The sequence below is a fragment of the Furipterus horrens genome, unplaced genomic scaffold (genome assembly GCF_987537825.1).
Source record: "Furipterus horrens unplaced genomic scaffold, mFurHor1.1.pri manual_scaffold_17, whole genome shotgun sequence".
Classification (NCBI taxonomy): domain Eukaryota; kingdom Metazoa; phylum Chordata; class Mammalia; order Chiroptera; family Furipteridae; genus Furipterus; species Furipterus horrens.
Genome location: NW_028327187.1, coordinates 11,854,750 through 11,876,834, shown reverse-complemented (window position 1 = coordinate 11,876,834; position 22,085 = coordinate 11,854,750). Strand labels below are relative to the sequence as shown.

At 59.1% G+C, this 22,085-nt stretch overlaps 3 long non-coding RNA genes across 5 annotated transcripts; all 3 read left to right on the top strand.

Moving 5' to 3' along the window:
* Positions 1-2,476: 2,476 nt before the first annotated feature.
* Positions 2,477-3,606, top strand: LOC149990527 (uncharacterized). The gene is made up of 2 exons (XR_016508661.1): positions 2,477-2,737; positions 3,281-3,606. It is a non-coding gene; the product is annotated as an uncharacterized LOC149990527 (long non-coding RNA).
* Positions 3,607-12,251: 8,645 nt separating this feature from the next.
* Positions 12,252-13,274, top strand: LOC149990526 (uncharacterized). The gene is made up of 2 exons (XR_016508686.1): positions 12,252-12,309; positions 12,949-13,274. It is a non-coding gene; the product is annotated as an uncharacterized LOC149990526 (long non-coding RNA).
* A 5,983-nt stretch (positions 13,275-19,257) lies between these two features.
* LOC149990525 (uncharacterized) lies at positions 19,258-21,141 on the top strand. 3 transcript variants are annotated; one of them, XR_016508624.1, is made up of 2 exons: positions 19,258-19,341; positions 20,818-21,141. It is a non-coding gene; the product is annotated as an uncharacterized LOC149990525 (long non-coding RNA). The 3 variants fall into 3 exon arrangements; XR_016508622.1 differs by lacking the exon at positions 19,258-19,341 and adding an exon at positions 20,112-20,177; XR_016508623.1 differs by lacking the exon at positions 19,258-19,341 and adding an exon at positions 20,185-20,279.
* Positions 21,142-22,085: the final 944 nt, after the last annotated feature.

Here is a 22,085-nt window from a genome sequence, read left to right as displayed (position 1 = left end):
GGAGGATGTGATGGAATCGGGAGGGCGAGTGCCTAGGGGCTGTGAAGGCTGACCTGGCTCCCCAGCCGACTCTGAAGGGGCCACTCTGGCCTACCTTGGCAATGAGGCCGCAATAGCCATCCTGCAGCCGCTGACCGACCGAGATGCCCTACGTGTCCGCAGAAACCCCACCCCAGAGAGCTGCGACACTGAAGAGTCCACCATTTTGGCGGACCCAGAACCAGGTCCCAGTGATAGAGGCGGGAGGGCCCAGAGCTGGGTGGGATGGCAATTGGCTTCCGGCGCCCCATTCCTCCTGAGGGAGACTGAAGGAGGCCGAGCTTGGGGAATCCCGAAAACAGGCGCTACGAATGAATCAAAAGTCACTGGGGGTCCGCAGCTGCCTACAGAGCAAGGCCCAGTCAGCTCACAGTGTTCGGACACTGAGTCATCTGATGAGTTCGGTGAGATGCAGGTGATGAGGGTGAGCATTTGTCGAAAAGGAGAAGGCCAGGCCAAACCGCACAGCCCTGAGGATGCACCCAGACAGTCAGGAAATCACGGTAGGGAGAAGTTCTTTCCCGTCCCAGGCACTTTCCTGTCCTCAGCTACACAAGGACGACTCACTTCACGTGTGGAAAAGCAGGATGTTAGGGATCTGGAAGCATCCTCCAAGAAACCACAAAGTGCGGTCAGAGGGAAGGCTGGGAGTAGGTCCAGCAAACTTCCTCTAGTTGCTGCTGCTGGTGTCCTGCCGAAGCCCACTCCGACAAGGAAAGTGGCCCAGGAGAAGAAACCCCTAGGAGGGGCTGCAAAAGCAGCCCCCGGGGATTCTATCCTTCCTCGGGACACACAGGCTTCGCAGGTGCCCTGGATCCAACAACCTTCCTCGGATCTCTGGTGTTCCCCTGCTTGGGAGGGGCAAGAGAAGTTCCTTGGTCCCTTTTGGAACCAAAGAGTTCAAGCACGCGGGCGCTGGGAAGAAGTCAGCGGCCAGGAGGAAGACGACGTCTGACCCAGTAGTGGGAGAAGAAGATAAGGACTTGCACAGAGGCCCATTCCCGGAGAGCCAGGTGAGTCTCAGGCCCTGCCTGCTTCTCCCTGCTCCCCACCCTTCTCATGCCCCACCCCTGCCTCTCTCCCCGTGCTCCCTCTGTCCCTCACTCCGGGGCTGTCGTTGGGCGCCCAAGGCCGTTAGGGTGCCGGACCTGGGTGGTTTTCGCAGGGCAAGCCCGAAGACAGCTTCGCTGTGTGCTGGCCTACATACTGCGCCACTGGCAAGCTGCCCAGCCTGCTCCGTCAGAGAGGGGCTGGGATGGAAGGCAGGGCTGGGGCAGCGGAAGGGGATCGGGGACCCCTTCCAAGTTTTTGACAGGAAGCTTCGAAGTTGAGACCAGCGAGCGGCCTGGCTCCTACTTCCTAGCTGCTCCGCAGCCTTTCCTGCAGGGGCCGCGGGCCTTCTCTGCACCCCACTGTTCTCTCTAGCTCGGCTCTGCCCCCTGGCCCAAGGCTGACTGAGGGAGAAAGTGCCCAGGAGATCAGCCTGCGGACTGCCTTCCCTGTGCCCGGCCTCACCCCAGCTGCTCAACACACGTGCACCTGCACATGCCCACGCTCAGCCAGGTACACACACCCAAGTTTGAATCAATGAGAACTTTTTGTTTGTCTGTTTCAGACACAGAGGCAGAGACTGTTGTTTCCATGCAGGCATCGTGAACAGTGTGACACTTGTGACGTGAACAACAGAAATGCCCCTGATTCAGGACACTAAGAGTCCTTGGCCCTGAGCCAGGGAGAAGTCATGCCCCGTGGGCCCGCAGCCTACGGTGAGTCCCATGGCTTTGCTGGAGCGGAGGGGCAAGGGCACCGGGAGGGAGACGTCTGGTTCTGCCAGGGCCTCAGCTTCCTCCCAGCCTCCCAGCCGCCCTGCCTCCCTACACAGCGAGACAGCCTCTCCCAGAGGATACAGGCTGTCACAGGGCTGGGCTCAAGGCACCCAATCTACTACCTGGGGTGCACACAGGGGTCATTCGTGGCAGCGCCACAAAATGCAATTCCAGACCTAAAGTTTAGGCAGAACAGGGCCTTTTCCGTTAAGTCCTGTTAGGCCACAGGACTCGCCTCAGGGGCTGGTGGTGACAGCAGCTCAGCCAGCTTCCAACCCAGAGCCACACACAGTCTTGGGGACCAGAGTCCTGGATGAGCTGCCCCTGGGGAACAGGGGAGGCAGGCCCTGAGAGAAGGGTGGAGCTGCTGGGCAGGCAGGGACAGCTTGTAGCCAGCAGAGGGTGATGCGGCCTCACGTTAGACCGCGCTAAGGCCTTTCCTCCTCCTTGGGAGCTTTGGCAGCTGGATCTTGTGTTCTGTCCCTCTCAGGTGACGAGGAACATCCTCAACAATCCCTGGGAACAGAAAGTCAGCAGGAAACAGAGCAACAGGAGCAACCTGCAGCAGAGGGTTGTCCTCGGGTAATTCCTCTGGCTCCCAGAAATGCAGGCCCAAACTAGAGAGCTGGGATCTGTGTCTGGATTCAACAGACCTGTCTCCCACCCCCACCACCACCCCACCACCATCCCGCCTCTCGTGGGGGGGACGTGCCTTCTCCGTGTCCTGAGGAGCCCGAGGCGGCGAAGCCCCAGGGTGGGGGCATCCAGGGGTGAGGAGGCCTGAGTATGCTAATTGTCTCTCTTTCTGCGGTGTCTGCCGGCCCAGTGTCCCCAGCTGCAGAGAGAAATACGGGACCTTAAACAGCAACTTGGTATGCGGAACCTCTGGCTGGTCTGGGCCAGGGCCAGGGGCCGACTGAGTGTGGGTTGGGGACGGTGTGCGGGTCCCAGGGACCTCCTTTCCTCTGGGGAAGGGAACCCAGCAGGCCTGGCGCTGGCGCCCGCTCTGCATGCACAGCCCGGGGTGTGCACAGAGGGGAAAGTGTGGTTCAAAACGCGGGCGCACTTTGCCGGCGAGGACCGCTCCTAGGCTCTCCTCTTAGGACGTTTGGTGATGCCTCCCTGACTTTGCCTTGGGTATAGCTGGGTGCGGCGTCTGCGGGTCTGGCTTGTTTGAAAAGTTCTGAGTGGTTCTGATGTGCCCCAAAGCTTCAGCTCTACTGGCACGCTTTGTCATGCTGGGAAAACATGTGCACATTGAATTGGGCTGGTGGGTGGGAGTCGGGGCCCAAGGCTCCTTGGGGAGGGGCTGCAGGGGGTCTCAGGTTGCAGGGCTGGGCGGTTGCCCACAGGTCAGGGGGGATGGGCTTCCCCGTCCTAGCTGGAGTGCCTGCTTATGCCTGTCTGTGTTTCAGAGGCCATGCGGTCCCTGGCTGGCAAGTTCCAGAAACTGTGATGTGAGTGCTCCACACACGGTGCCCCTTCCCCCAGCCGTGGCTCTTGAGGCGTGCCGTGGGCCGGCCCTGGTTTGACGCTGGTCCCCGACGCTGCCGTGTGTGTGTGTGTGACAGGCGGAAGCGCGCACCTTCGCGCAGGAGGAGCAGCTGGTAGCCTTGGAGCCCGGGCGCTGCGGCCAAGCTGATTCCCTCCCGTCCCACCTCGGCCGGGGCTTCCTTCCCCGGTTCGCCGGCTCCTACTGCACTTCATTTGTCAGCTTTTCCAAATTAAAGTTTCTCTCAAATTTTGTGGTCTCTTGGCGTTGGGGAAGGGCGGTTGCCGTGGAAGGGGGTGTCTGGGCAGGGAGGGCCTGGAGCTGCTCCTTCCATCTCAGAGGTTGGTCCAGAACAGTGCCTGTGGCGTTCAGTGGCGGGCTCTCTGCCTGCGGGGCCTCTGGGCCAGCCTCTGATAGCGGCGCTGCAGGCAGGCCACCTGACGTCCCGGGGTGTGGTCTGTGGCTCTGCCAGTCAACGTCAGAATTTCTTACCTTTTCCCTGCGGTCCCTCTGGGTGTTCTGTCCCAGCCTCCTCCCCGTTGTGTTTAGACCTTGGGGGTTGCCTCTGCCAGACTGGGTTTCCAGGAGACTGGTCTTTAATACACAGTTGGCAGGTGTGGGTCGATACAGGGCGACAGTGGATGGAACATTCAAGGTGCGGGGCTTGCATAGCATTCATCGTGAGTAACGAATGGTCCTCTGAGGGGATACGTGGTTCAGGCAGTAAGGCAGTCGAGGCCGTGGCCAAGTCCCTTAAGGAATCCAGTGGACAAAAGCACGGCTGGCACCTACATTTTTCAAGGGGCATTGTTAAATTCCCAGCAGATTGCGGGTGGGGGATGATGCAGAAGTCACCGAACCCCGAAGCAGGGTGTCCAGGATCTGAAAATGTTGCTTGAGGTGTCTGTGGATCCTAGTCTGCCACCCTATGACGCCTGACAACTCCTGGAGTGAGAATGAGGAGCATGGGCACCTGAGAGTCGGGGGACACGCCTCAGCCTCGGGGTAGGGAGCTCACGTAGGAGACCGCCCCCCCATGAGCCCGGCAGGGCACGGGCAGGGTGGGCGCAGTGAGGATGGAAACGAGAGGGTGACCCACCAGGGCTATTGGGCAGACTCGGTTGCACCCTGCCTCCACACTCTCACCCTGTCTCCCTCCCGGGTCCTGTGCGTGAGCTCAGGTGGACAGACCCTCACGCGTGGTATGGGGCATGCACAGACCTCGGGGCCAGGAAAGGGAGTTCGTGGGGCTTCGTCCTTCTACCTCAAACGCCCCACCAGAGAAAGGGGCCTTGGTTGCTTAGGCTCTGGCTGTGCCCCTAACCTCAGGGCTTCTTTCTCGGCGGGGTCCCTTGCTGTCTCATGACGAGTTTGCAACAGAATGCCCAGCTGGGCTCTCTGGCCGCACAGACATGCAGGGAGGCTGTGATGGGGGCCAGTGCAGCACCGGCACTGCCCCGGGAGCCCTGGGGTCACAGTGACCAGCGTGAGGAATGGAAGAAGTGCATTGAAGAAGTCATGGGGGTCAGGAACGCAGCCTGCAGTGGCCAGTTTTGCCAGCCTCCCTTCCCTCCTCCGAGCACACGCTTCTCCACCCTGCACGTTGAGACCGAGTACGGCACGACAGTGCTGCTCTAAGCTTGCTCGTCACAGCTCACAGGCCGCGGCCTAGCGCCTTCCAGTTCCAGGGGGAAACACGCGGTCAGAACCCAGCCCTGATTCAGCGTGCCCCTTGTGCCTTTTCCCTCAAAGCTGCTCTGCAGGCCGGGAGGCGGTGGTGACTGGCCTGGAGAGCCGAGGTTCTCAGCCTGCCTCCTTCTGCTACCTGCCTAGCTCTTGGGCAGACCCCCCTCGCCACCCCCATGCCGACCACCAGCAGCACCTCGACCCCCGACGATCCCGCTCCGACCACCGCAGCCATCCCCCACAACAGCTCCGTGACCAGTCAACTGCCTTGGGCGGACTCTGGGCAAATGGGCACGCCCAGGGAGGGGAGGAGGAGGGGAGCGCACCCAAGGAGCTGAGAGCGGTGCGCACAGGAATGGTGCCCAAGGATGACCACGGCCTAATTTTTGGAATCGGCTAGTGTGTTACCGTGCATAGAAATGGGGCGTTAGGTTTGCCGCTGCAATCATGGTGCTAACTCAACTGATTTGAAGGTAGGGAGTCCTTTCTGCATTTGCCGTTCAGCCTCGGTATCATCTCAAGGCTTTCAAGAGGAAGACGGAGGAAGGAGTATAGGTCACGGTGGTGCGACAGGACCAAGACCCGATCCTGCATCCCTGGCTTGGAAGATGGAGGAAGGTATCCCTGCGCCAAACAATGTAGGCATCGGCTAGAACTGGAAGGACAAGGAAATCAATCCCTTCCAGTGCCTCCAGAAGAAAACGCTGCCCCACTGCCACCCTGGCATCCGCCCAGTGGTTTCTGTGTCTTACCCTGCCCTCCAGAAGTATAATTCAACAAACTAGTCTACTTCTTGAGGCCCTCGATTTCTAGGAATTGGTTATGGAAAGGGTAAGAAAGTAATACTCTAGGGGATAATAACATTCCTCTTAAGATGTTATTCACTTATTTCCAGGGGGAGTGGAAGGGAGGGAGAAAGAGAGGGAGAGAAACAGCAATGTGTGGCTATCTCTCGCACGTCCCCTACCCAAGGACCTGGCCACCACCCAGCCGTGTGCCTTGACCGGCGATAGAGCTGGCGACCCTCTGGTTACCCGGCCAGCACTCAGTGCACTGAGCCACACCAGTCAGGGAGAATACTAACATCTCAGTGGCCACTCAGCTCAGAGGGAGCTCTGGAGATCTGTTGACCGGTGTGCCCGGCGTTGCTACAGCCGCGCCGGTGAAGGCCCGAGCCAGATTCCACATGTCCGGCATGCCGGGACTCTCCAGCTTTCGTTCCCTTGTACGACCTTGAACTCCGTGGGCAAAATAGATGGTCTCTTATGCGGACTCTAGGTAGGATGGAAGGTGAGCATGAGTCAGCAAGGACAGCCATCCGTGGCTGTGGCAGAGGCACAGCACACTGCTCGGGGGCACCTGTGATGACCATCATAGGATGTCTGAGAGACTAGGGTTTGCTGTGGTAGTTCCTGGGTGAACTCGGACACCTTCGTGCACATCTACCCTCAACATCCATGCCAAGAACTCCTCCTTTCTCTGTCCATACTGTCTCTTTATCCATTTCTTATAGCATTTCACCAAGAAGATCTAACAATTATAAATACATACGCACCTAACATCAGATCCCCCGAACACACGAGCCAGACACTGACGCAACGGAAGGGACAAACAGATAGTAATACAATAGTAATAGGAGAGTTTAATAGTCTGCTCTCAGTCCCGGGTAGAACAACGAGAAAGGAGATCCATAAGGAACCAGAGGGCTTGCACAACACTACGGGACAACTGGACTTAACAGGCCTGTACAGAACAGTGCACCCAACCGAATCCAACTACACATTCTTCTCAAGCACACACAGAGTACACTCCAGGAGAGGTTTCTCTGAAACCACCATACAATTTTTTAAATCTTTACAACTTGGAATCATTCTCAGGTATCTTTCCTGATCACAGTGGAATCAAACTAGAAATCTGTATCAGAAAGAACTTTTTTTTTTCCCCCTCAGAGGGAGGAATAAGGGAAAAGCCAGAGGAAGCAATTCAATTAGAAAATGTCCTTCCAATGAAAACTTTCTGAAAAATAACGGGCCTGCACCTTCACAAATGTCAGTGTCGTGCTTGACCAAAAACACCCTGGGAGACTGTTCCAGTATCGTGGACATCAAAGAGACATGACAAGCGAACGCAGTGCATGGTCTTTGATGAGAAAGAAGTTTTTTTAAAAATAGCTAAGAAATGATAGTGCGGTCATTGGCAATTTTCAGTGCGGATCATAATTGTTTCTCCTCAACGTTCAATTTTCTGAGTGTGCGAATTGCATTAAAGTTTTTGTATCTAAGCATTCTTCTTTTTAAAGATGGAAACCGAAGTATTTAGAGACAATGAACTGTAATAACTTAAAGGCACTCAGATGATTCACTGAAATAAGTAAATATACACTCCCATGAAGAGAGAGAGAGAGAAAGAGGGAGAGACAGAGACAGAGACAGAGAGAGAGAGAGAGAGAGACAGAGACAGAGAGACACAGAGAGAGACAGAGAGAGGGAGATGGAGAAAAAGAGAGACAGACAGACTGAGGGAGAGAGAGAGAGAGAGACACAATGAGAAATGTGACAGATCTTTAATAATGGGCGAATCCTGGTGCACTATATATATGTGTTCTTTGCAATTGTCTTGCACCTTTTTGTAAGACAGACATTTGCAAAAATAAAATATTTCAATCAATTAAAAATCAAAGAGAAACGTAAACAATGCCTAGGAACACATAGCCTGCCTAATCTGACTCAGGAAAGAACAGCCAACCCATGAATCAATAGGTTAATAGTTAAGACGCTTCTCACAAAAACTCCAGGCTTCCCCACTGAAATGTGACAAACATCCTGGGCACAAATATTTTCAATTTCACACAAACTCTTGGAAAAAGGAGAAAAGGGGAAACATTCTTTTATCCCTTTTGGGAGGAAGATAACCTTCCTACTAAATCCTGGCAAGGGCAGTTCGAGGAAGGGGAATCATGCGTCAACCGCACGCTCACGACCCGGAAGCGAGGATCAGAAACAGAGTAGTAGCAGACAGGATCCTACAGGGCATAAGACGGAAAGTACCTAATGTGCAATGACTGACCTGGATTCATTTCGGGAGTGCTAACTTGATTTAACCTCAGAAAATCATGAGGAAAATTTCCCACATTCACAGATGAAAGGAAAGAATCATGAGTCTCACGTTCAGGAAACAAAAGGAAACAATCGCTAAGTGTAGCTATCCCTTTGCGATGTACTTTTTCCAATTTCTCTTAAAAGCTGTGGTTGTTGAGATATAATTTCCTCACAGGACTTTCTGAGTCCTCATCAATTCATACTGTCACGGAGAGCCACCACCACAACCAAAATACAGAACATTTTCAGCGCCCCAGATCCTTCCCTTCTCTCAAGTCCCACAGCCTGACAGCCAGCGACCTGTGTTGTGTCCCCAAAGGCTGACTTTCTCAGCATGTCAGAGAGTGGGACCACGCCGCAGTGTGTGCACTTTTGCATTTGGCTTCCTTCACAGAAAAGGATACGTGAGAGCCTTGTGCAGGTGCAACGTACCATTCCTCCGCCCGGGTAGGGTTACATGGCGCGATCACTTCACGGTTACTCGTCAAATGTCGCTTTGCACATAATCTCTCCCACCCTCGAAATGGTTAGACTCTTTGATTGTTGCAAACGTGGTGTGTGAAAAGTGATGGATGGTTTCCGTTCGTGTGCCCGGGATCAGTGACAGTGAACTTCTTTTGGAGAGTGTGCGGGCCACCGGGATTCCCTCTTCTTTGAATGGACTCCGAGTTAGGGGCGGGGCGGGGAGAGCCGGGCCAACCCCAGCTCACGGGCCAAACCGGCCAACCAATCAAGCCCCCCGAGCATCAACGCACAGGCCGATTTGATCACCCATCAGAGCGGTGATTGAGTCGTGACGGAGACCGTCCAGTCCGTCGAGATGACAACTTTCGCTTTGGGGCCCTTTAAGGCAAAAGTAGGGTCCCCCCCCACCCCGCACTATTGAGGGCCGGCTTCCGGTGCCCCCATTCCCATTGGGCGGTATGTCTTGTGGTGGAATAACGGCCGGCAGACACGTTCTGAGCTAAGCGATTCTCCACGCTGCCACTGCGCCCTCCCCACCCCTCCGCACGCCACCACAGAGGTGGCACCTTCGTCTCCCTGCTTTTTTGCACGAGGAATTGGGGCTACACGCCCAACTGCGGCGGGAAGGCGGGTGCCCGGGCACAGGAGGCGGGGCAGGAAGTGATGAGAGAAAAGCCCGAAGACCACCGAGCTGGTCCGCCAGATCGGCTGCCGACTTCCGCTACAGCGCAGGGACTCGGCGCCCGCCAGAAACCCTGCACCTTACTGGCCAGGGCGCGGAGGCACGGGCGTACAGGGGCGCACTCATTGGCGGTGGGCGGAGGACCAATGAGAAGGCGACAGCGGGGCCTCGAAGTCGCGCGCTGTGGGAAGCGAGCCCGCGCGTTTCCTGTGGGGCTGGCCAACGGCGTTCTGGGCAGGCTTCTGCGCCCGAGCGGTGTCGCAGCGGCCAGCGCCTCCGCCGCTGTTCTGCCCAGGGTCGTTGCCTCGGCAGAAGCTCCCTTTCGGGACTTGGCGACAATGAGCTCCTCTGAGGTGGACGAGGGGTTTCTTTCCGGAGCAGAGTTTGACCCACAGGACGAGGAGGGTGCCGGCCTCCTCGCTTTGGGGGCGCCGCAGGGCAATGAGGGCGGGGGCAGGTTCCTCAACCCGGAGGGCTTCGAGACCAACCAGGGAGCCATGGAAGCAGCAGGGTGGAGGCATTGGGGCTATGAACGCCCACCTGGCTCCCCGGCGATGGCTTCGCTACAGCAGCTGAGCGACCCGGATGCCCCGGCTGTTCGCAGAAGCTCCACCCCAGAGAGTTGCGACACTGAAGACTCCACCATTTTGGCGGCCCCGACACCAGGTCCCAGAGATAGAGGCACGAGGGCTCTTGGCTGGGTGGGATGGCAGCTGGGTTTTATCGACGCGTTCCACCTCAGGGTGCCTGATGGAGGCCTGGCCTGGGACACCCAGTATAGAGGCCTTGGGTATAGGTCAGAAGTCACTGTGGGTCGCCAGCAGCCCTCTGGGGAAGGTCTGGTCAGCTGGCCGTGTTCTGACTCTGAACCACCGTATGAGTTGGGTGAGAGGAGGCTGATGAGGGTGAGAGTTTGTCGCCAAGGAGGAAACCAGGTGAAACCGAATAGCCCCGAGGACGCACCCAGACAGTCGGGAAGCCAAATCAGGGAGCAGTTCCTTGCCGTTCCAGTCGCTTCCCTGTCCTCAGCTCCGCGGAGATTCACTTCAGTTGTAAAAAGGCAGGCTGTTTGGGATCCAGAGGTGTCCCTCCATAAGGTGCCACCGAGTGTGTTCTCTGGGAAGGCTGGGAGCAGCCCTGTCTTCTTGCCCCAAGGTAATGTTGCAGGCAGCCTGACTAAATGCACTAGGATAAAAAAATGGCCCGTGGAGCCAAAATCTCTAGGGAGGGGGCCCCAAAGTAGACCCCCAGATATTCTTCCCTTCCTGCGGGCAGGGAGACTCAACAGCTGCCCTGGATCCAGCCCCTTCCCCTCCGACCTTTGTCGTTCCACTGCTAGTGAGGCGCCAGAGGTGTTCCTTGGGCCCTTTCGGAACTGAAGAGTCCAGTCACACTGGCGCTGGGCTGAAGTCTGTGGCCAGGAGGAAGAGTGGGTGCACGCCGGTGTTGGGAGGAGATGAGGACCCGCACAGAGGCCCATTCCTGGAGAGCCAGGTGAGTATCGGGCCCTGCCTGCTTCTCCCTGCTCCCCACCCTTCTCATGCCCCACCCCTGCCTCTCTCCCCCCGTGGTCCCTCTGTCCCTCACTCCGGGGCTGTCGTTGGGCGCCCTCGGTCGTTAGGGTGCCGGACCCGGGTGGTTTTCGCAGGGCAAGCCCGAAGACAGCGCTACGTGTGTGCTGCGCCATATACTGCACCGCTGGCTAGCTGCCCAGCCCGCTCCCCCAGAGGGGTGCTTGGATGGAAGGCAAGGCTGGGGCAGCGAATGGGGATCGGGGACCCCTTCCAAGTTTGGGACACAAAGTTTTAGTATTTCGACCCATGAAAAACTTGCCCCTACTTCCTAGCTGCCCCCTAGCCTTCCTTGCAGGACTTCTCTGCACCCCACTGTTGTCTCTAGCTCGGCTCTGCCCCCTGGCCCAAGGCCGACTGAGGGAGAAAGTGCCCAGGAGATCAGCCCGCTGACTGCCTTCCCTGTGCCCGGCCTCACCCCAGCCCCGGTGCCCACGTGGCACGCGCACACGCCCACGCTCAGCCAAGCACACACATCGAATCCATGAGAACTTTTGGTTTTCGTCTCTGACTCAGGGGCAGAGACCATCGTTTCTGTTCCCGCATCTTGGAGAATGCAACACTGATGATGGGAACAGTGGAGACATCCGAGTTCCAGAACATTCACAGTCCTTGGCCCAGAGCCAGGAAGAAGTCATGCCCGGTGGGCCCGCACCTTCTGGTAAGTCCTGTGGGTTTGCTGGAGCGGAGGGGCGACAGCATAGGGAGGGAGACGTCTGGTTCTGCCTCCTCCTAGTCTCCCTGCTTCCCTTCCTAGCCAGACAGCTTCTCCCAGAGGATAACGGGTGTCACAGGGTTGAACTCAAGCCACCTCCTCTCCAGCGTGGGTTTGCGCGCTAGGGACATTCGTGGCCGAACCCCAAATTCAACTCCAGACCTAGAGTTTCAGCGGAACCAGGCCTTTTCGGATAAGCCTTGTTGAGCCACAGGGCTCGCCCCAGGGGTTGGCGGTGACTGCAGCTCCATCGCTGTCACACCCACAGCCACACACAGTTTGAGGACCAGAGTCCTGGATGGGCTGCCCCTGGGGGACAAGGAAGGCAGGCCCTGAGAGAAGGGTGGAGCTGCTGGGCAGGCAGGGACAGCTTGTTGCCAGCAGAGAGGGTGGTGTGGCCTCGCGTTAGACCGCGCTAAGGCCTTTCCTCCTCCCTGGGAGCTTTGGCAGCTGGATCTTGTGTTCTCTCGGTCTCAGGTGACCAGGAACCTCCCGAAGAACCTGCAAGACCGGACCATCAGCAGCAGCCACCTGCGGGACAGGGTTGTCTTCAGGTGATGCTCCCTCTGGCTCCTTAGAAATGCAGGCCCAAACTAGAGAGCTGGGATCTGTGTCTGGATTCAACAGACCTGTCTCCCACCCCCACCACCATCCCACCTCTCGTGTGGGGTACGTAGCTTCTCCGTGTCCTGAGGAGCCCGAGGCGGCCAAGCCCCAGGGTGGGGGCATCCAGGGGTGAGGAGGCCTGAGTATGCTAATTGTCTCTCTTTCTGCGGTGTCTGCCGGCCCAGTGTCCCGAGCTGCAGAGAGAAATACACGACATTCAACAGGAACATGGTATGCGGAACCTCTGACTGGTCTGGGCCAGGGGCCGACTGAGTGTGGGTTGGGGACTGTGTGCAGGTCCCAGGGACCTCCGTTCCTGTGGGGCGGGCAACCCAGCAGGCCTAGTGCTGGCGCCCGCTCTGCATGCACAGCCCGGGGTGTGCACAGAGGGGAAAGTGTGGTTCAAAACGCAGGCGCACTTTGCCGGCGAGGACCGCTCCTAGGCTCTCCTCTTAGGACGTTTGGTGATGCCTCCCTGACTTTGCCTTGGGTATAGCTGGGTGCGGCTTCTGCGGGTCTGGCTTGTTTGAAAAGTTCTGAGTGGTTCTGATGTGGCCCAAAGCTTCAGCTCTACTGGCACGCTTTGTCATGCTGGGAAAACATGTGCACATTGAATTGGGGTGGTGGGTGGGAGTCGGGGCCCAAGGCTCCTTGGGGAGGGGCTGCAGGGGGTCTCAGGTTGCAGGGCTGGGCCGATGCCCACAGGTCAGGGGGGATGGGCTTCCCCGTCCTAGCTGGAGTGCCTGCTTATGCCTGTCTGTGTTTCAGAGGCCATGCGGTCCCTGGCTGGCAAGTTCCAGAAACTGTGATGTGAGTGCTCCACACACGGTGCCCCTTCCCCCAGCCGTGGCTCTTGAGGCGTGCCGTGGGCCGGCCCTGGTTTGACGCTGGTCCCCGACGCTGCCGTGTGTGTGTGTGTGACAGGCGGAAGCGCGCACCTTCGCGCAGGAGGAGCAGCTGGTAGCCTTGGAGCCCGGGCGCTGCGGCCAAGCTGATTCCCTCCCGTCCCACCTCGGCCGGGGCTTCCTTCCCCGGTTCGCCGGCTCCTACTGCACTTCATTTGTCAGCTTTTCCAAATTAAAGTTTCTCTCAAATTTTGTGGTCTCTTGGCGTTGGGGAGGGGCGGTTGCCGTGGAAGGGGGTGTCTGGGCAGGGAGGGCCTGGAGCTGCTCCTTCCATCTCAGAGGTTGGTCCAGAACAGTGCCTGTGGCGTTCAGTGGCGGGCTCTCTGCCTGCGGGGCCTCTGGGCCAGCCTCTGATAGCGGCGCTGCAGGCAGGCCACCTGACGTCCCGGGGTGTGGTCTGTGGCTCTGCCAGTCAACGTCAGTGTTTACTCCCTTTCCCCTGCGGTCCCTCTGGGTGTTCTGTCCTGGCCTCCTCCTCGTTGAGTGTCTCATGGCATTGGTCCCCACATTTCCCCTCCTACCTTCAGCAGGAACTCACAGTCCCCTTCCAGAGCTCAGTCCCTCTTGCCGTGTGTCCATCTACTGCTGGTTGTCCTGCTGTCCTGCTTTGTTGTCTGAACGTCCCTGATTTCCCCTGTGGCTTTCCGCCAGTGGCATGCCCTTCACCTGTCTTCCACAGGGGTTAGAGAGCAATGTAGCCCCTCCCCACCTGCACAGTCCCAGGTCCAGTGCTCTGTGGAGTCAGTCCCTAGCTCTGGGGCCACCTGGACAGCTCACCCAGGAAGGTGTACTCTTCCGATAAATCTGCTCTCCATTTGAGCCTGAGTTGCCAGTGCTGTGTGGTCCCTCCTTGGAATCAGTGGGTGGGCGGGTGGGGGTGGAAGTATAAGGCATAGCCCAGGGACTTGGGGATCGGGGGGAAGGTTCTGGGAACACGGAAGAGAGGCGCTGGCGGTTGTCCATCCTGAAGGACAGGGACTGAGTCTTTGCTGGCTCAGGGCCAACCCTGGGGAAACTGCCTGCCCGAGTGAGCGGTCACATCCGTCCTGCACTAGGCGGCCATCTGGCCCTCCTCCCACCGGGTCATCTCCGTACCCTCGACGGGAAAATGGCCACCAGCTTCTATGCTGAGGGTGGTTGATAGGTCTCCATGGAGCTGCATAGTCCCCTTCAAATACTGCTGCACCAGCTCAGGACACACATTTTCCTGGCAATGGTAGTGCTCACCTCAGCTCAGCCTCCCACGCTGCCTCCTTAGGACACACAAGGTTGAGTCTGACTCTGTGTTGGATTTGCCCTCAAGCGAAGGTTGGGAATTGGTTCCTTCCCACAGCCAGCACCCAGGGCTGCACGGGCCTGCGACTGAGGGACACACTTGTGTATAGAGCCTTGGGGGTTGCTTCTGTCAGACTGGGTTTCCAGGAGACTGGTGTTTAACACACAGTTGGCAGAGGTCTGTGGGTAGGAAGCAATGGTGGATAGAACATTCAAGGTGGGGTGCGCGCACGGAATTAATTGCAATGGTCTCTGAGGAGAAACATGCCGTTGAGAGAGTAAGGCAGTAGAGGCCACAGCCAAGTCCCTTAAGGGATCCAGTGGACAAAAGCACGGCTGGGACCTACATTTTTCAAGGGGCATTGTTAAATTCCCAACGCATTGCCAGTGGGGGGCTCATGCCAAAGTCACCAAACCCCAAAGCAGGGTGTCCAGATATGAAATTGTCCCAGTTACGGTAGGCGGCTGCGGATCCTATTCTGCGACCCTGATATCCTGACAACTCCTGGAGTGAGTGAAAACGGGGAGGATGGCCTCCTCAGAGTCAGGGGACCTGCCTCACCCTCAGGGCAAGGAGCTCATGTAGGAGACCGCCCCCACATAAGCCCAGCAGGGCATGGGCAGGATGGGCGCAGTGAGGATGGAAACGAGAGGGTGACCCACCGGGGCTATTGGGCAGACTCGGTTGCACCCTGCCTCCACACTCTCACCCTGTCTCCCTCCTGGGCCCTGTGCGTGAGCCCAGGTGGACAGACCCTCACGTGTGGGATCGGGCATGCACAGACCTCAGGGCCAGGGAAGGGAGTTCGTGGGGCTTCGTCCTTCTACCTCAAACGCCTCGCCAGAGAAAGGGGCCTTGGTTGCTTAGGCTCTGGCTGTGCCCCTAACCTCGGGGCTTCTTTCTTGGTGGGGTCCCTTGCTGTCTGATGACTAGTTTGCAACAGAATGCCCAGCTGGGCTCTCTGGCCGCATAGACATGCAGGAAGGCTGTGATGGGGGCCAGTGCAGCACCGGCACTGCCCCGGGAGCCCTGGGGTCACAGTGACCAGCGTGAGGAATGGAAGAAGTGCATTGAAGGGGTCATGGGGGGCAGGAACGCAGCCTGCAGTGGCCAGTTTTGCCAGCCTCCCTTCCCTCCTCCGAGCACATGCTTCTCCATCCTGCACGTTGAGACCGAGTACGGCACGACAGTGCTGCTCTAAGCTTGCTCGTCACAGCTCACAGGCCGCGGCCTAGCGCCTTCCAGTTCCAGGGGGAAACACGCGGTCAGAACCCAGCCCTGATTCAGCGTGCCCCTTGTGCCTTTTCCCTCAAAGCTGCTCTGCAGGCCGGGAGGCGGTGGTGACTGACCTAAGGAGCCCGAGTTCCCAGCCTGCCTTGTTCTGCTACCTGGCAAGGGCAGTTTGAGGAAGGGGAATCATGCGTCAACCACACGCTCACGACCCGGAAGCGAGGATCAGAAACAGAGTAGTAGCAGACAGAATCGTACAGGGCATAAGACGGAAAGTGTCTGATGTGCAATGACTGACCTGGATTCATTTCGGGAGTGCTAACTTGATCTAACCTCAGAAAATCATGAGGAAAATTTCCCACATTCACAGATGAAAGGAAAGAATCATGAGCCTCACGTTCAGGAAACAAAACGAAACAGTCGCTAAGTGTAGATATCCCTTTGCGATGTACTTTTTCCAGTTTCTCTTAAAAGCTGTGGTTGCTGAGATACAATTTCCTCACAGGACTTTCTGAGTCCTCATCAATTCATACTGTCACGGAGAGCCACCACCACAACCAAAATACAGAACATTTTCAGCGCCCCAGATCCTTCCCTTCTCTCAAGTCCCACAGCCTGACAGCCAGCGACCTGTGTTGTGTCCCCACAGGCTGGCCTTCTCAGAATGCCAGAGAGTGGGACCACGCCGCAGTGTGTGCACTTCTGCATTTGGCTTCCTTCACAGAAAAGGATAAGTGAGAGCCTTGTGCAGGTGCAACGTACCATTCCTCCGCCCGGGTAGCGTTACATGGCGCGATCACTTCACGGTTACTCGTCAAATGTCGCTTTGCACATAATCTCTCCCACCCTCGAGATGGTTAGACTCTTTGATTGTTGCAAACGTGGTGTGTGAAAAGTGATGGATGGTTTCCGTTCGTGTGCCCGGGATCAGTGACAGTGAACTTCTTTTGGAGAGTGTGCGGGCCACCGGGATTCCCTCTTCTTTGAATTAACTCCAAGTTAGGGGCGGGGCGGGGAGAGCCGGGCCAACCCCAGCTCACGGGCCAAACCGGCCAACCAATCAAGCCCCCCGAGCATCAACGCACAGGCCGATTTGATCACCCATCAGAGCGGTGATTGAGTCGTGACGGAGACCGTCCAGTCCGTCGAGATGACAACTTTCGCTTTGGGGCCCTTTAAGGAAAAAGTAGGGTCCCCCCCCACCCCGCACTATTGAGGGCCGGCTTCCGGTGCCCCCATTCCCATTGGGCGGTATGTCTTGTGGTGGAATAACGGCCGGCAGACACGTTCTGAGCTAAACGATTCTCCACGCTGCCACTGCGCCCTCCCCACCCCTCCGCACGCCACCACAGAGGTGGCGCCTTCGTCTCCCTGCTTTTTTGCACGAGGAATTGGGGCTACACGCCCCAACTGTGGCGGGAAGGCGGGTGCCCGGGCACAGGAGGCGGGGCAGGAAGTGATGAGAGAAAAGCCCGAAGACCACCGAGCTGGTCCGCCAGATCGGCTGCCGACTTCTGCTACAGCGCAGGGACTCGGCGCCCGCCAGAAACCCTGCACCTTACTGGCCAGGGCGCGGAGGCACGGGCGTACAGGGGCGCACTCATTGGCGGTGGGCGGAGGACCAATGAGAAGGCGACAGCGGGGCCTCGAAGTCGCGCGCTGTGGGAAGCGAGCCCGCGCGTTTCCTGTGGGGCTGGCCAACGGCGTTCTGGGCAGGCTTCTGCGCCCGAGCGGTGTCGCAGCGGCCAGCGCCTCCGCCGCTGTTCTGCCCAGGGTCGTTGCCTCGGCAGAAGCTCCCTTTCGGGACTTGGCGACAATGAGCTCCTCTGAGGAGGACGAGGGGTCTGGCTCCGGAGCAGGATTTGGCCCACAGGGCGGGGAGGGTGCGGGCCTCCTCGCTTTGGGGGCGCCGCAGGGCAGTGAGAGCGGGGGCGGGGGGCGGCTACTTCGACCGGGAGGGCTCCGAGGCCGACCAGGGAGCCATGGAAGCAGCAGGGTGGGGGCCGTGGGGCTCCGAAGGCCCACCTGGCTCCTTGGTCCGCGGTGAGGGGGCCACTCCGGCGCACCTTGGCAGTGAGAGCACGATGGCTGTGCTGAGGCAGCTGAGCGAACGGGATGCCCCGGGTGTCCGCAGAGCCTCCACCCCAGAGAGCTGCGACACGGAAGTGTCCACCATTTTGGCGGCCCCGACACCAGGTGCGAGGGCCCAGACCCCGGTGGGACGGCGGGTGGCTTTTGGCGCCGCGTTTCACTTCGGGGAGCCTGGAGGAGACCTGGCCTGGGCAACCGCCAATAGAGGCGCTGGGTATAGGTCAGAAGTCACTGTGGGTCGCCAGCAGCCCTCCGGGGAAGGTCTGGTCAGCTGGCCGCGTTCCGACTCCGAGCCACCCTATGAGCCGGGGGAGAGGCAGCTGACCAGGGTGAGCGTTTGTCGCCCAGGAGGAAGCCAGGCCATACCCAGGAGGCCCGAGGACGCACCCAGACGCTGGGGAAGCCACGTCAGGGAGCAGTTCCCTGCCCTGCCGGGCTCTTCCCTGTCCTCAGCTCTGCGAGGATTCACTTCAGATGTGGACAGGCCGGCTGTTTGGGACCCAGAGGTGTCCTTCAACGAGATGCGACCAAATGTGCTCTGTGGGAAGGCTCGGATCAGCTCCGTCTTCCTGCCCCTAGGTGCTGCTGCAGGCAGCCTGGCCGGGGACACTGGGATAAAGAAACGGCGGCGTACAGCGCGGATATCCCTACGGGGGACCCGCAAAGCACCCCGCCGGAGGATCTCTCCTTCCTGCGGACAGGGAAGCTCGGCAGCCGCCCTGGATCCAGCCGCCTCGCCTCCGACCTTTGCTGCTGCGCTGCTTGGGAGGGGCCGGAGGTGTTCCTCGCCCGTTTTTGGACCCAAAGAGTCCAGTCACATGGGCGCTGCACCCAAGTGTGCGGCCATGAGGCAGAGTGGGAGTGGGTCGGTGATGGGAGAAGGAAAACATGAGGACCCGCACAGAGGCCCATTCCCGGAGAGCCAGGTGAGTCTCAGGCCCTGCCTGCTTCTCCCTGCTCCCCACCCTTCTCATGCCCCACCCCTGCCTCTCTCCCCGTGCTCCCTCTGTCCCTCACTCCGGGGCTGTCGTTGGGCGCCCAAGGCCGTTAGGGTGCCGGACCGGGGTGGTTTTCGCAGGGCAAGCCCGAAGACAGCTTCGCTGTGTGCTGGCCTACATACTGCGCCGCTGGCAAAATCCCCAGCCCGCTGTGTCAGAGAGGGGCTGGGATGGAAGGCCGGGCTGGGGCAGAGGACGGGGATCGGGGACCCCTTCCAAGTTTTTGACAGGAAGCTTCAAAGTTGAGACCAGTGAGCGGCCTTTCGCGGCTCCGCAGCCTTTCCTGCAGGGGCCGCGGGCCTTCTCTGCACCCCACTGTTCTCTCTAGCTCGACTCTGCCCCCTGACCCAAGGCTGACTGAGGGAGAAAGTGCCCAGGAGATCAGCCTGCGGACTGCCTTCCCTGTGCCCGGCCTCACCCCAGCCCCGGTGCCCACGTGGCACGCGCACACGCCCACGCTCAGCCAGGTATACACGTCGACTCAACGAGAACTTTTGGTTTTCATCTGCGTTGCAGGAGCAGAGACCGTCGTTTCAGTGTGGGCATATTGGAGAACGCGACACCGGCGATGGGAACAACGGAGACATCCGGGGTCAGGGACGCCCAGGATCCTTGGCCCTGAGCCAGGGAGAAGTCATGCCCCGTGGGCCCGCAGCCTACGGTGAGTCCCATGGCTTTGCTGGAGCGGAGGGGCGAGGGCACCGGAAGGGAGACGTCTGGTTCTGCCAGGGCCTCAGCTTCCTCCCAGCCTCCCTGCCGCCCTGCCTCCCTGTCTGCCTGCCTGCCTGCCTGCCTCCCTGCACGGCGAGACAGCCTCTCCCAGAGGATACAGGCTGTCACAGGGCTGGACTCAAGCCACCTCATCCCCTGCGTGGGTTCTGCACGCAGGAGTCATTCGCGGCAGCGCCCCAAACTGCGACTGCAGACGTAGAGTTTCAGCAGAACAGGGCCTTTTCCGATAAGCGCTGTTGGGCCCCAGGGGCTGGCGGTGACTGCAGCTCGACCGGCGTCCAACCCAGAGCCACACACAGTTTGGGGACCAGAGTCCTGGATGGGCTGCCCCTGGGGGACGGGGAAGGCAGGCCCTGAGAGAAGGGTGGAGCTGCTGGGCAGGCAGGGACACCTTGTTGCCAGCAGAGAGGGTGGTGTGGCCTCGCGTTAGACCGCGCTAAGGCCTTTCCTCCTCCCTGGGAGCTTTGGCAGCTGGATCTTGTGTTCTCTCGGTCTCAGGTGACCAGGAACCTCCCGAAGAACCTGCAAGACCGGACCGTCAGCAGCAGCCACCTGCGGGACAGGGTTGTCTTCAGGTGATGCCCCTCTGGCTCCTAGAAATCCAGGCCCAAACTAGAGAGCTGGGATCTCTGTCTGGATTCAACGGACCTGTCTCCCACCCCCACCACCACCCCACCACCATCCCGCCTCTCATGGGGCGGACGTGCCTTTTCCGTGTCCTGAGGAGCCCGAGGCGGCCAAGCCCCAGGGTGGGGGCATCCAGGGGTGAGGAGGCCTGAGTATGCTAATTATCTCTCTTTCTGCGGTGTCTGCCGGCCCAGTGTCCCCAGCTGCAGAGAGAAATACACGACATTCAACAGGAACCTGGTATGCGGAACCTCTGACTGGTCTGGGCCAGGGTCCGACTGAGTGTGGGTTGGGGACTGTGTGCAGGTCCCAGGGACCTCCGTTCCTGTGGGGCGGGCAACCCAGCAGGCCTAGTGCTGGCGCCCGCTCTGCATGCACAGCCCGGGGTGTGCACAGAGGGGAAAGTGTGGTTCAAAACGCGGGGCGCACTTTGCCGGCGAGGACCGCTCCTAGGCTCTCCTCTTAGGACGTTTGGTGATGCCTCCCTGACTTTGCCTTGGGTATAGCTGGGTGCGGCTTCTGCGGGTCTGGCTTGTTTGAAAAGTTCTGAGTGGTTCTGATGTGCCCCAAAGCTTCAGCTCTACTGGCACGCTTTGTCATGCTGGGAAAACATGTGCACATTGAATTGGGCTGGTGGGTGGGAGTCGGGGCCCAAGGCTCCTTGGGGAGGGGCTGCAGGGGGTCTCAGGTTGCAGGGCTGGGCGGTTGCCCACGGGTCAGGGGGGATGGGCTTCCCCGTCCTAGCTGGAGTGCCTGCTTATGCCTGTCTGTGTTTCAGAGGCCATGCGGTCCCTGGCTGGCAAGTTCCAGAAACCTTGATGTGAGTGCTCCACACACGGTGCCCCTTCCCCCAGCCGTGGCTCTTGAGGCGTGCCGTGGGCCGGCCCTGGTTTGACGCTGGTCCCCGACGCTGCCGTGTGTGTGTGTGACAGGCGGAAGCGCGCACCTTCGCGCAGGAGGAGCAGCTGGTAGCCTTGGAGCCCGGGCGCTGCGGCCAAGCTGATTCCCTCCCGTCCCACCTCGGCCGGGGCTTCCTTCCCCGGTTCGCCGGCTCCTACTGCACTTCATTTGTCAGCTTTTCCAAATTAAAGTTTCTCTCAAATTTTGTGGTCTCTTGGCGTTGGGGAGGGGCGGTTGCCGTGGAAGGGGGTGTCTGGGCAGGGAAGGCCTGGAGCTGCTCCTTCCATCTCAGAGGTTGGTCCAGAACAGTGCCTGTGGCGTTCAGTGGCGGGCTCTCTGCCTGCGGGGCCTCTGGGCCAGCCTCTGATAGCGGCGCTGCAGGCAGGCCACCTGACGTCCCGGGGTGTGGTCTGTGGCTCTGCCAGTCAACGTCAGTGTTTACTCCCTTTCCCCTGTGGACCATCTGGGTGTTCTGTCCTGGCCTCCTCCTCGTTGAGTGTCTCATGGCATTGGTCCCCACATTTCCCCTCCTACCTTCAGCAGGAACTCACAGTCCCCTTCCAGAGCTCAGTCCCTCTTGCCGTGTGTCCATCTACTGCTGGTTGTCCTGCTGTCCTGCTTTGTTGTCTGAACGCCCCTGATTTCCCCTGTGGCTTTCCGCCAGTGGCTTGCCCTGCACCTGTCTTCCACAGGGGTTAGAGAGCAATGTAGCCCCTCCCCACCTGCATAGTCCCAGGTCCAGTGCTCTGTGGAGTCTGTCCCCAGCTCTGGGGCCACCTGGACAGCTCACCCAGGAAGGTGTACTCTTCCGATAAATCTGCTCTCCATTTGAGCCTGAGTTGCCAGTCCTGTGTGGTCCCTCCTTGGAATCACTGGGTGGGCGGGTGGGGGTGGAAGTATAAGCATAGCCCAGGGACTTGGGGACCGGGGGGAAGGTTCTGGGAACACGAAAGAGAGGCGCTGGCGGTTGTCCATCCTGAAGGACAGGGACTGAGTCTTTGCTGGCTCAGGGCCAACCCTGGGGAAACTGCCTGCCTGAGTGAGCGGTCACATCCGTCCTGCACTAGGCGGCCACCTGGCCCTCCTCCCACCGGGTCATCTCTGTACCCTCGACGGGAAAATGACCACCAGCTTCTATGGTGAGGG